A 16,383-nucleotide genomic window follows, 5' to 3' on the forward strand; every position below is an offset into this window, starting at 1 on the left:
CATACGGTATATAGACAAGTCCCCCACACACAGCATACAGTATATAGACAAGTCCCCCACACACAGCATACAATATATAGACAAGTCCCCCACACACAGCATACGGTATATAGACAAGTCCCCCACACACAGCATACGGTATATAGACAAGACCCCCACACACAGCATATAGAGAAGTCCCCCATACACAGCATAAGGTATATAGACAAGTCCCCCACACACAGCATACGGTATATAGACAAGTCCCCCCCACACAGCATACGGTATATAGACAAGTCCCCCCCACACACAGCATACGGTATATAGACAAGTCCCCCCCACACAGCATACGGTATATAGACAAGTCACCCACACACAGCATACAGTATATAGACAAGTCCCCCACACACAGCATACGGTATATAGACAAGTCCCCCACACACAGCATACAATATATAGACAAGTCCCCCACACACAGCATACGGTATATAGACAAGTCCCCCACACACAGCATACGGTATATAGACAAGACCCCCACACACAGCATATAGAGAAGTCCCCCATACACAGCATAAGGTATATAGACAAGTCCCCCACACACAGCATACGGTATATAGACAAGTCCCTCTCACACAGCATACGGTATATAGACAAGTCCCCCCCACACACAGCATACGGTATATAGACAAGTCCCCCCCACACAGCATACGGTATATAGACAAGTCACCCACACACAGCATACAGTATATAGACAAGTCACCCACACACAGCATACGGTATATAGACAAGTCCCCCACACACAGCATACGGTATATAGGCAAGTCCCCCACACACAGCATACGGTATATAGACAAATCCCTCACACACAGCATACGGTATATAGACAAGTCCCCCACACACAGCATACGGTATATAGACAAGTCCCCCCCACACAGCATACGGTATATAGACAAGTCCCCCCCACACAGCATACGGTATATAGACAAGTCTCCCACACACAGCATACGGTATATAGACAAGTCCCCCACACACAGCATACGGTATATAGACAAGTTCCCCACACACAGCATACAGTATATAGACAAGTCCCCCACACACAGCATACGGTATATAGACAAGTCCCCCACACACAGCATACGGTATATAGACAAGTCCCCCACACACAGCATACAGTATATAGAGAAGTACCCCACACAGCATACGGTATATAGACAAGTCCCCCACACACAGCATACGGTATATAGGCAAGACCCCACACAGCATACAGTATATAGACAAGTCCCCCCCACACAGCATACAGTATATAGACAAGTCCCCCACACAGCATATAGACAAGTCCCCCCCCACACAGCATACGGTATATAGACAAGTCCCCCACACACAGCATACGGTATATAGACAAGTCCCTCCCACACAGCATACGGTATATAGACAAGTCCCCCCCACACACAGCATACGGTATATAGACAAGTCCCCCACACACAGCATACGGTATATAGACAAGTCCCCCACACACAGCATACGGTATATAGACAAGTCCCCCACACACAGCATACGGAATATAAACAAGTACCCCACACAGCATACAGTATATAGACAAGTCCCCCACACACAGCATACGGTATATAGACAAGTACCCCACACAGCATACGGTATATAGACAAGTCCTCCCCCCACAGCATACAGTATATAGACAAGTCCCCCACACAGCATACGGCATATAGACATGTCCCCCACACACAGCATACAGTATATAGACAAGTCCCCCACACACAGCATACGGTATATAGACAAGTCCCCCACACACAGCATACAGTATATAGACAAGTCCTCCACAAACAGCATACGGTATATAGACAAGTCCCCCACACACAGCATACGGTATATAGACAAGTCCCCCACACACAGCATACGGTATATAGACAAGTACCCCACACACAGCATACGGTATATAGACAAGTACCCCACACACAGCATACGGTATATAGACAAGTCCCCCACACACAGCATACGGTATATAGACAAGTACCCCACACACAGCATACGGTATATAGACAAGTCCCCCCCCCACAGCATACAGTATATAGACAAGTCCCCCACACAGCATACGGCATATAGACATGTCCCCCACACACAGCATACGGTATATAGACAAGTCCCCCCACACACAGCATACGGTATATAGACAAGTCCCCCACACAGCATACGGTATATAGACAAGTCCCCCACACACAGCATACGGTATATAGACAAGTCCCCCACACAGCATACGGTATATAGACAACTCCCCCACCACACAGCATACGGTATATAGACAAGTCCCCCACACACAGCATACGGTATATAGACAAGTCCCCCACACACAGCATACGGTTTATAGACAAGTCCCCCACACACAGCATACGGTATATAGACAAGTCCCCCACACACAGCATACGGTATATAGACAACTCCCCCACACACAGCATACGGTATATAGACAAGTCCCCCACACACAGCATACGGTATATAGACAAGTCCCCCACACACAGCATACGGTATATAGACAAGTCCCCCACACACAGCATACAGTATATAGACAACTCCCCCACCACAAAGCATACGGTATATAGACAAGTCCCCCACACACAGCATACGGTATATAGACAAGTCCCCCACACACAGCATACAGTATATAGACAAGTACCCCACACAGCATACGGTATATAGACAAGTCCCCCACACACAGCATACGGTATATAGACAAGTCCCCCACACAGCATACAGTATATAGACAAGTCCCCCCCACACAGCATACAGTATATAGACAAGTCCCGCACACAGAATACAGTATATAGACAAGTCCCCCCCCACACAGCATACGGTATAAAGACAAGACCCCCATACACAGCATACGGTATATAGACAAGTCCCCCACACACAGCATACGGTATATAGACAAGTCCCCCACACACAGCATACAGTATATAGACAAGTCCCCCCCACACAGCATACGGTATATAGACAAGTCCCCCACACACAGCATACAGTATATAGACAAGTCCCCTACACACAGCATACGGTATATAGACAAGTCCCCCACACACAGCATACAGTATATAGACAAGTCCCCCACACACAGCATACAGTATATAGACAAGTCCCCCCCACACAGCATACAGTATATAGACAAGTCCCCCCCACACAGCATACAGTATATCGACAAGTCCCCCCCACACAGCATACAGTATATAGACAAGTCCCCCACACAGCATACGGTATATAGACAAGTCCCTTACACACAGCATACGGTATATAGATAAGTCCCCCACACACAGCATACGGTATATAGACAAGTCCCCCACACACAGCATACGGTATATAGACAAGTCCCCCACACACAGCATACGGTATATAGACAAGTCCCCTACACACAGCATAAGGTATATAGACAAGTCCCCCACACACAGCATACAGTATATAGACAAGTCCCCCACACACAGCATACGGTATATAGACAAGTCCCCCACACAGCATACGGTATATAGACAAGTCCCCCACACACAGCATACGGTATATAGACAAGTACCCCACACAGCATACGGTATATAGACAAGTCCCCCACACAGCATACGGTATATAGACAAGTCCCCCACACACAGCATACGGTATATAGACAAGTCCCCCACACACAGCATACGGTATATAGACAAGTCCCCCACACACAGCATACGGTATATAGACAAGTCCCCTACACACAGCATAAGGTATATAGACAAGTCCCCCACCACACAGCATACAGTATATAGACAAGTCCCCCACACACAGCATACGGTATATAGACAAGTCCCCCACACAGAGCATACGGTATATAGACAAGTCCCCCACACACAGCATACGGTATATAGACAAGTCCCCCACACAGCATACGGTATATAGACAAGTCCCCCACACAGCATACGGTATATAGACAAGTCCCTCACACAGCATACGGTATATACACATGTCCCCCCCACACACAGCATACGGTATATAGACAAGTCCCCCATACACAGCATACAGTATATAGACAAGTCCCCCACACACAGCATACAGTATATAGACAAGTCCCCCACACACAGTATATGGTATATAGACAAGTCCCACACACACACAGCATACGGTATATAGACAAGTCCCCCATACACAGCATACAGTATATAGACAAGTCCCCCACACACAGCATACAGTATATAGACAAGTCCCCCACACACAGCATATAGTATATAGACAAGTCCCCCACACAGCATACGGTATATAGACAAGTCCCCTACACAGCATACGGTATATAGACAAGTCCCCTACACAGCATACAGTATATAGACAAGTCCCCCACACACAGCATACGGTATATAGACAAGTCCCCCACACACAGCATACGGTATATAGACAAGTCCCCCACACACAGCATACGGTATATAGACAAGTCCCCCACACACAGCATACGGTATACAGACAAGTCCCCCACACACAGCATAAGGTATATAGACAAGTCCCCCACACACAGCATACGGTATATAGACAAGTCCCCCACACACAGCATACAGTATATAGACAAGTCCCCCACACACAGCATACAATATATAGACAAGTCCCCCACACACAGCATACGGTATATAGACAAGTCCCCCACACACAGCATACGGTATATAGACAAGACCCCCACACACAGCATATAGAGAAGTCCCCCATACACAGCATAAGGTATATAGACAAGTCCCCCACACACAGCATACGATATATAGACAAGTCCCCCCCACACAGCATACGGTATATAGACAAGTCCCCCCCACACACAGCATACGGTATATAGACAAGTCCCCCCCACATAGCATACGGTATATAGACAAGTCACCCACACACAGCATACAGTAAATAGACAAGTCCCCCACACACAGCATACGGTATATAGACAAGTCCCCCACACACAGCATACGGCATATAGGCAAGTCCCCCACACACAGCATACGGTATATAGACAAGTCCCCCACACACAGCATACGGTATATAGACAAGTCCCCCACACACAGCATACAGTATATTGACAAGTCCCCCACACACAGCATACGGTATATAGACAAGTCCCCCACACACAGCATACAGTATATAGACAAGTACCCCACACAGCATACGGTATATAGACAAGTCCCCCACACACAGCATACGGTATATAGACAAGTCCCCCACACAGCATACAGTATATAGACAAGTCCCCCCCACACAGCATACAGTATATAGACAAGTCCCCCACACAGCATACAGTATATAGACAAGTCCCCCCCCACACAGCATACGGTATATAGACAAGTCCCCCACACACAGCATACGGTATATAGACAAGTCCCTCCCACACAGCATACGGTATATAGACAAGTCCCCCCCACACACAGCATACGGTATATAGACAAGTCCCCCACACACAGCATACGGTATATAGACAAGTCCCCCACACACAGCATACGGTATATAGACAAGTCCCCCACACACAGCATACGGTATATAGACCAGTCCCCCACACACAGCACACGGTATATAGAAAAGTCCCCCACACACAGCATACGGAATATAAACAAGTACCCCACACAGCATACAGTATATAGCCAAGTCCCCCACACACAGCATACGGTATATAGACAAGTACCCCACACAGCATACGGTATATAGACAAGTCCTCCCCCCACAGCATACAGTATATAGACAAGTCCCCCACACAGCATACGGCATATAGACATGTCCCCCACACACAGCATACAGTATATAGACAAGTCCCCCACACACAGCATACGGTATATAGACAAGTCCCCCACACACAGCATACAGTATATAGACAAGTCCCCCACAAACAGCATACGGTATATAGACAAGTCCCCCACACACAGCATACGGTATATAGACAAGTCCCCCACACACAGCATACGGTATATAGACAAGTACCCCACACACAGCATACGGTACATAGACAAGTACCCCACACACAGCATACGGTATATAGACAAGTCCCCCACACACAGCATACGGTATATAGACAAGTACCCCACACACACAGCATACGGTATATAGACAAGTCCCCCCCCCCACAGCATACAGTATATAGACAAGTCCCCCACACAGCATACGGCATATAGACATGTCCCCCACACACAGCATACGGTATATAGAAAAGTCCCCCCACACACAGCATACGGTATATAGACAAGTCCCCCACACAGCATACGGTATATAGACAAGTCCCCCACACACAGCATACGGTATATAGACAAGTCCCCCACACACAGCATACGGTATATAAACAAGTACCCCACACAGCATACAGTATATAGACAAGTCCCCCACACACAGCATACGGTATATAGACAAGTACCCCACACAGCATACGGTATATAGACAAGTCCCCCACCCATAGCATACAGTATATAGACAAGTCCCCCACACAGCATACGGTATATAGACAAGTCCCCCACCCATAGCATACAGTATATAGACAAGTCCCCCACACAGCATACGGCATATAGACATGTCCCCCACACACAGCATACGGTATATAGACAAGTCCCCCACACACAGCATACGGTATATAGACAAGTACCTCACACACAGCATACAGTATATAGAAAAGTCCCCCCCCACACAGCATACGGTATATAGACAAGTCCCCCACACAGCATATGGTATATAGACAAGTCTCCTACACACAGCATACAGTATATAGACAAGTCCCCCACACACAGCATACGGTATATAGACAAGTCCCCCACATACAGCATACGGTATATAGACAAGTCCCCCACACAGCATACGGTATATAGACAAGTCTCCTACACACAGCATACGGTATATAGACAAGTCCCCCACACACAGCATACGGTATATAGACAAGTCCCCCACACACAGCATACAGTATATAGACAAGTCCCCCACACAGCATACGGTATATAGACAAGTCCCCCACACAGCATACGGTATATAGACAAGTCCCCCATACACAGCATACAGTATATAGACAAGTCCCCCACACACAGCATACAGTATATAGACAAGTCCCCCACACACAGCATACAGTATATAGACAAGTCCCCCACACACAGCATACGGTATATAGACAAGTCCCCCACACACAGCATACGGTATATAGACAAGTCCCCCACACACAGCATACGGTATATAGACAAGTCCCCTACGCAGCATAAAGTATATAGACAAGTCCCCTACACAGCATACAGTATATAAACAAGCCCCGCACACACAGTATACGGTATATAGACAAGTCCCCCACACACAGTATACGGTATATAGACAAGTCCCACACACACACAGCATACGGTATATAGACAAGTCCCCCATACACAGCATACAGTATATAGACAAGTCCCCCACACACAGCATACAGTATATAGACAAGTCCCCCACACACAGCATACGGTATATAGACAAGTCCCCCACACACAGCATACGGTATACAGACAAGTCCCCCACACACAGCATACAGCATATAGACAAGTCCCCCACACAGCATACGGCATATAGACAAGTCCCTTACACAGCATACGGTATATAGACAAGTCCCCTACACAGCATACAGTATATAGACAAGTCCCCTACACAGCACACAGTATATAGACAAGTCCCCTACACACAGCATACGGTATATAGACAAGTCCCGCCCACACAGCATACGGTATATAGACAAGTCCCCCCCACACACAGCATACGGTATATAGACAAGTCCCCCCCACACAGCATACAGTATATAGACAAGTCCCCCACACACAGCATACAGTACATAGACAAGTCCCCCACACACAGCATACGGTATATAGACAAGTCCCCCACACACAGCATACGGTATATAGGCAAGTCCCCCACACACAGCATACGGTATATAGACAAGTCCCCCACACACAGCATACGGTATATAGACAAGTCCCCCACACACACCATACAGTATATAGACAAGTCCCCCACACACAGCATACAGTATATAGACAAGTCCCCCACACACAGCATACGGTACATAGACAAGTGCCCCCCACACAGCATACGGTATATAGACAAGTCCCCCACACACAGCATACAGTATATAGACAAGTCCCCCACACACAGCATACAGTATATAGACAAGTGCCCCCCACACAGCATACGGTATATAGACAAGTCCCCCCCACACAGCATACGGTACATAGACAAGTCTCCCACACACAGCATACGGTATATAGACAAGTCCCCCACACACAGCATACGGTATATAGACAAGTCCCCCACGCACACCATACGGTATATAGACAAGTCCCCCACACACAGCATACGGTATATAGACAAGTCCCCCACACACAGCATACGGTATATAGACAAGTCCCCCACACACAGCATACGGTATATAGACAAGTACCCCACACAGCATACGGTATATAGACAAGTCCCCCACACACAGCATACGGTATATAGACAAGTCCCCCACACAGTATACAGTATATAGACAAGTCCCGCCCACACAGCATACAGTATATAGACAAGTCCCCCACACAGCATACAGTATATAGACAAGTCCCCCCCCACACAGCATACGGTATATAGACAAGTCCCCCACACACACAGCATACGGTATATAGACAAGTCCCCCACACACAGCATACGGTATATAGACAAGTCCCCCACACACAGCATACGGTATATAGACAAGTCCCCCACACACAGCATACAGTATATAGACTAGTCCCCCACACACAGCATACAGTATATAGACAAGTCCCCCACACACAGCATACAGTATATAGACAAGTCCCCCCCACACAGCATACGGTATATAGACAAGTCCCCCCCACACAGCATACGGTATATAGACAAGTCCCCCCCCAACACACAGCATACGGTATATAGACAAGTCCCCCACACACACAGCATACGGTATATAGACAAGTCCCCCACACACAGCATACAGTATATAGACAAGTCCCCCACACACAGCATACGGTATATAGACAAGTCCCCCACACACAGCATACGGTATATAGACAAGTCCCCCACACACAGCATACGGTATATAGACAAGTACCCCACACAGCATACGGTATATAGACAAGTCCCCCACACACAGCATACAGTATATAGACAAGTCCCCCACACACAGCATACAGTATATAGACAAGTGCCCCACACACAGCATACAGTATATAGACAAGTCCCCCACACACAGCATACGGTATATAGACAAGTCCCCCACACAGCATACGGTATATAGACAAGTCCCCCCCACACAGCATACAGTATATAGACAAGTCCCCCACACAGCATACAGTATATAGACAAGTCCCCCCCCACACAGCATACGGTATATAGACAAGTCCCCCACACACAGCATACGGTATATAGACAAGTCCCCCACACACAGCATACAGTATATAGACAAGTCCCCCACACACAGCATACAGTATATAGACAAGTCCCCCACACACAGCATACGGTATATAGACAAGTCCCCCACACACAGCATACGGTATATAGACCAGTCCCCCACACACAGCATACGGAATATAGACAAGTCCCCCACACACAGCATACGGTATATAGACAAGTACCCCACACAGCATACGGTATATAGACAAGTCCCCTACACAGCATACAGTATGTAGACAAGTCCCCCACACACAGTATACGGTATATAGACAAGTCCCCCACACACACAGCATACGGTATATAGACAAGTCCCCCACACACAGCACACGGTATATAGACAAGTCCCCCACACAGCATACGGCATATAGACATGTCCCCCACACACAGCATACGGTATATAGACAAGTCCCCCCACACACAGCATACGGTATATAGACAAGTCCCCCACACAGCATACGGTATATAGACAAGTCTCCTACACACAGCATACAGTATATAGACAAGTCCCCCACACACAGCATACGGTATATAGACAAGTCCCCCACACAGCATGCGGTATATAAACAAGTCCCCCATACACAGCATACAGTATATAGACTAGACCCCCACACACAGCATACGGTATATAGACAAGTCCCCCACACACAGCATACGGTATATAGACAAGTCCCCCACACACAGCATACGGTATATAGACAAGTACCCCACACAGCATACGGTATATAGACAAGTCCCCCACACAGCATACGGTATATAGACAAGTCCCTCCCACATAGCATACGGTATATAGACAAGTCCCCCCCACACACAGCATACGGTATATAGACAAGTCCCCCACACACAGCATACGGTATATAGACAAGTCCCCCACACACAGCATACAGTATATAGACAAGTCCCCTACACAGCATACAGTATATAGACAAGTCCCCTACACAGCATACAGTATATAGACAAGTCCCCTACACACAGCATACAGTATATAGACAAGTCCCCCACACACAGCACACGGTATATAGACAAGTCCCCCACACACAGCATACAGTATAAAGACAAGTCCCCCACACACAGCATACGGTATATAGACAAGTCCCCCACACAGCATACGGTATATAGACAAGTCCCTCCCACACAGCATACAGTATATAGACAAGTCCCCCCACACAGCATACGGTATATAGACAAGTCCCCCACACACAGAGTACAGCATATAGACAAGTCCCCCATACACAGCATACAGTATATAGACAAGTCCCCCACACACAGCATACGGTATATAGACAAGTCCCCCACACACAGCATACGGTATATAGACAAGTCCCCCACACACAGCATACGGTACATAGACAAGTCCCCCACACACAGCATACGGTATATAGACAAGTCCCCTACACACAGCATACAGTATATAGACAAGTCCCCTACACACAGCATACAGTATATAGACAAGTCCCCCACACACAGCATACAGTATATAGACAAGTCCCCCACACAGCATACGGTATATAGACAAGTCCCCCACACACAGCATACGGTATATAGACAAGTCCCCCACACACAGCATACGGTATATAGACAAGTCCCCCACACACAGCATACCGTATATAGACAAGTACCCCATACACAGCATACAGTATATAGACAAGTCCTCCACACACAGCATACAGTATATAGACAAGTCCCCCACACACAGCATGCGGTATATAGACAAGTCCCCCACACACAGCATACAGTATATAGACAAGTCCCCCACACAGCATACGGTATATAGACAAGTCCCCCACACACAGCATACGGTATATAGACAAGTCCCCCACACACAGCATACGGTATATAGACAAGTCCCTCACACACAGCATACAGTATATAGACAAGTCCCCCACACACAGCATACAGTATATAGACAAGTCCCCCCCACACAGCATACGGTATATAGACAAGTCCCCCATACACAGCATACGGTATATAGACAAGTCCCCCACACACAGCATACAGTATATAGACAAGTCCCCCACACACAGCATACGGTACATAGACAAGTCCCCCACACACAGCATACGGTATATAGACAAGTCCCCCACACAGCATACGGTATATAGACAAGTACCCCACACACAGCATACAGTATATAGACAAGTCCCCCACACAGCATACGGTATATAGACAAGTCCCCCACACACAGCATACGGTATATAGACAAGTCCCCCACACAGCATACAGTATATAGACAAGTCCCCCCCACACAGCATACAGTATATAGACAAGTCCCCCACACAGCATACAGTATATAGACAAGTCCCCCCCCACACAGCATACGGTATATAGACAAGTCCCCCACACAGCATACGGTATATAGACAAGTCCCCCACACACAGCATACAGTATATAGACAAGTCCCCCACACACAGCATACAGTATATAGACAAGTCCCCCACACACAGCATACGGTATATAGACAAGTCCCCCACACACAGCATACGGTATATAGACAAGTCCCTCACACACAGCATACGGTATATAGACAAGTCCCCCCCACACAGCATACAGTATATAGACAAGTCCCCTACACAGCATACAGTATATAGACAAGTCCCCTACACAGCATACAGTATATAGACAAGTCCCCCACACACAGCATATGGAATATAGACAAGTCCCCCACACACACAGCATACGGTATATAGACAAGTCCCCCACACACAGCACACTGTATATAGACAAGTCCCCCACACACAGCATACAGTATAAAGACAAGTTCCCCACACACAGCATACGGTATATAGACAAGTCCCCCACACAGCATACGGTATATAGACAAGTCCCTCCCACACAGCATACAGTATATAGACAAGTCCCCCACACACAGCATACGGTATATAGACAAGTCCCCCACACACAACATACAGTATATATACAAGTCCCCCACACACAGCATACGGTATATAGACAAGTCCCCCACACACAGCAAACGGTATATAGACAAGTCCCCCACACACAGCATACGGTATATAGACAAGTCCCCCACACACAGCATACAGTATATAGACAAGTCCCCCACACACAGCATACGGTATATAGACAAGTCCCCCACACACAGCATACGGTATATAGACAAGTCCCCCACACAGCATACGGTATATAGACAAGTCCCCCACACACAGCATACAGTATATAGACAAATACCCCACACAGCATACGGTATATAGACAAGTCCCCCACACAGCATACGGTATATAGACAAGTCCCTCCCACACAGCATACGGTATATAGACAAGTCCCCCCCACACACAGCATACAGTATATAGACAAGTCCCCCCCACACAGCATACAGTATATAGACAAGTCCCCCACACAGAATACGGTATATAGACAAGTCCACCATAAACACCATACGGTATATAGACAAGTCCCCCACACACAGCATACGGTATATAGACAAGTCCCCCACACAGCATACAGTATATAGACAAGTCCCCCACACACAGCATACAGTATATAGACAAGTCCCCCACACACAGCATACGGTATATAGACAAGTCCCCCACACACAGCATACGGTATATAGACAAGTCCCCCACACAGAGCATACGGTATATAGACAAGTCCCCCACACACAGCATACAGTATATAGACAAGTACCCCACACACAGCATACGGTATATAGACAAGTCCCCCACACAGCATACAGTATATAGACAAGTCCCCCACACACAGCATACAGTATATAGACAAGTCCCCCACACACAGCATACGGTATATAGACAAGTCCCCCACACACAGCATACGGTATATAGACAAGTCCCCCACACAGAGCATACGGTATATAGACAAGTCCCCCACACACAGCATACGGTATATAGACAAGTCCCCCACACACGACATACGGTATATAGACAAGTCCCCCACACACAGCATACAGTATATAGACAAGTACCCCACACACAGCATACGGTATATAGACAAGTCCCCCACACAGCATACAGTATATAGACAAGTCCCCCACACACAGCATACAGTATATAGACAAGTCCCCCACACACAGCATACGGTATATAGACAAGTCCACCACACACAGCATACGGTATATAGACAAGTCCCCCACACACAGCATACGGTATATAGACAAGTCCCCCACACACAGCATAAGGTATATAGACAAGTCCCCCACACACAGCATACGGTATATAGACAAGTCTCCCACACACAGCATACAGTATATAGACAAGTCCCCCACACACACAGCATACGGTAAATAGACAAGTCCCCCATACACAGCATACAGTATATAGACAAGTCCCCCACACACAGCATACAGTATATAGACAAGTCCCCCACACACAGCATACAGTATATAGACAAGTCCCCCACACACAGCATACGGTATATAGACAAGTCCCCCACACACAGCATACAGTATATAGACAAGTCCCCCACACACACAGCATACGGTAAATAGACAAGTCCCCCATACACAGCATACAGTATATAGACAAGTCCCCCACACACAGCATATAGTATATAGACAAGTCCCCCACACACAGCATACAGTATATAGACAAGTCCCCCACACACAGCATACGGTATATAGACAAGTCCCCCACACACAGCATACAGTATATAGACAAGTCCCCCACACACAGCATACGGTATATAGACAAGTCCCCCACACACAGCATACGGTAAATAGACAAGTCCCCCATACACAGCATACAGTATATAGACAAGTCCCCCACACACAGCATACAGTATATAGACAAGTCCCCCACACACAGCATACAGTATATAGACAAGTCCCCCACACACAGCATACAGTATATAGACAAGTCCCCCACACACGGCATACGGTATACAGACAAGTCCCCCCCACACACACACAGCATACAGTATATAGACAAGTCCCCCATACACAGCATACAGTATATAGACAAGTCCCCCACACACAGCATACGGTATATAGACAAGTCCCCCACGTGCCACACACGGTATACAGACAAGTCCCCCCCACACACACACACAGCATACAGTATATAGACAAGTCCCCCATACACAGCATACGGTATATAGACAAGTCCCCCACACACAGCATACAGTATATAGACAAGTCCCCCACACACAGCATACGGTATATAGACAAGTCCCCCACACAGCATACAGTATATAGACAAGTCCCCCACCTCCCACACACGGTATACAGACAAGTCCCCCCCACACACACACAGCATACATTATATAGACAAGTCAAACCACACACCCCCACACACACAGCATACGGTATATAGACAAGTGCATAGCTGTGCTAGGGTAGGAGTGGGAGGAGCCTTCCTTCTCTTTTCAGTGCTGGCCCTGCAGTGGAGCCCACCAGGGAATTCCCCAGCAGGCCAGTCCGAGCCTGGTCACATGCTGACTAGAGTCTCAGACACCTCTCTGAGTAGCCCACTGATAGAAGTGGATGAGAATCTAGTCGGCATTTGACCTCAACTATTACATCATAACACTGGCTTTATCTTTTTAAAGCTTTGTAACCTTTACTAACTTTATGAATCAGCCACAGATAAAACTCAGTAAGGATGGGTTGCTACTGTGTGCAATTTGCCAGCCAGCCCAGAACAGCGGTGACCTGAGCCGACAGCAGCGACTTGAGTAGACTGTGGCCACCTGAGCCAACAGCGGCATTTAAATTGAGCTATCGCCAGGAAATGGATGACAATGGCAGTCAGGGGAATGGTGAAGGCCTGCATGGCTGCCATCTTGGTACTCCTGTGAAGTTCATCCACAGTCTGAACTTAATCTTATAAACTGTATACTGCATTACTAGAGGATTACTGTATATAGAATAAGCAGTCAAGAGATTGCAGGTTCAAGTGCCCTAAGGGGACATAAAAAAATAAAGTAAAAATGGAAAAAAAAGAAAAAAGTTTTACAAAGGAAAAAAAATAAACAAAGATGTTAAATCACCCCTATTTTCCAAGGTAAAAAAAAAGAAATTAAAAAAGAAACATTTTATATTGTCGTGTCTGTAAAAGTCCGACCTATCAAAGCCCAAATTATTTAAACCGCACGTTAAATAGCGGAAAAATAAATTAAGAAGCCAGAATTGCCGTATTATGGTGTCACCAAACAGTAATAAATAACCCGGTATTGTGTCACCATTTTGTGAGACCCTGCATTTGTTCCATGTTTCTGCTGATGAATCTGTGCGAGGTTCGCTTTCTGCTCGCCGACCTGCGGGGGTTATTGATGCCATTCTCTGCTGTCTACAAACTTTTCATCTCTTTTTGATGCATTTTTTGGGAGGTAAAATTACCCAAAAAGAAAAAAAAATTGGGTGTTTAGATTATCTTTGCTGTTGGGCATTTGCTGTAGGGGTTAATATATTTATGATGTGATAGATCGGACTTTTTGTCAGTGTGTCAATACTAAATAAATGGCGAGAGTATACCATGTGGAGGACCATGGCGAGTGCATTATACTCTATGGAGTATGGAGAGGTGTGGGACAGTTGGGGGATCATACTGTGTTGGTGTCATCATACTTTACCCTGGGAGTTGAGGTGGGGTACAGTAGGGTCATTATACTGCGCATATGGAGGAATTCACCATGGGGGTATCATACCATGTTTGGGGGGCACTTTTGTTGGCACCACACTTTATGGGCAATGAAAAAGGGATCTAGGACTTCAGCAGGAGGAAAATTACTATGTAAAGGCTGGAAGGTTGTGAGATCTGCTCTTCTGTGACCCCGACAATTATTTACATTTTTACATTTTTTTTTTGGGGGGGGCCCAATTAGAACTTCTGCTCTGGGGCCCCATGATTCCTATGTACGCCCCTGATTATACCAAATCCTCAGCTGTGCTGGTACTAAGGATATGGACACTCAGACATTTTGGGCTAAATATATACTGTACATACAAATATTTTTTCAACAACGTTTCATAAACAATTTGGCTTTTTTATTTCCTTTGCATTGCTAGTTGCAGAATGAGCTCACTGAGAA

The sequence above is a fragment of the Phyllobates terribilis genome, unplaced genomic scaffold (genome assembly GCF_046119375.1).
Source record: "Phyllobates terribilis strain yellow unplaced genomic scaffold, ASM4611937v1 Scaffold_1012__1_contigs__length_473940, whole genome shotgun sequence".
NCBI classification, from domain to species: Eukaryota; Metazoa; Chordata; class Amphibia; order Anura; family Dendrobatidae; genus Phyllobates; species Phyllobates terribilis.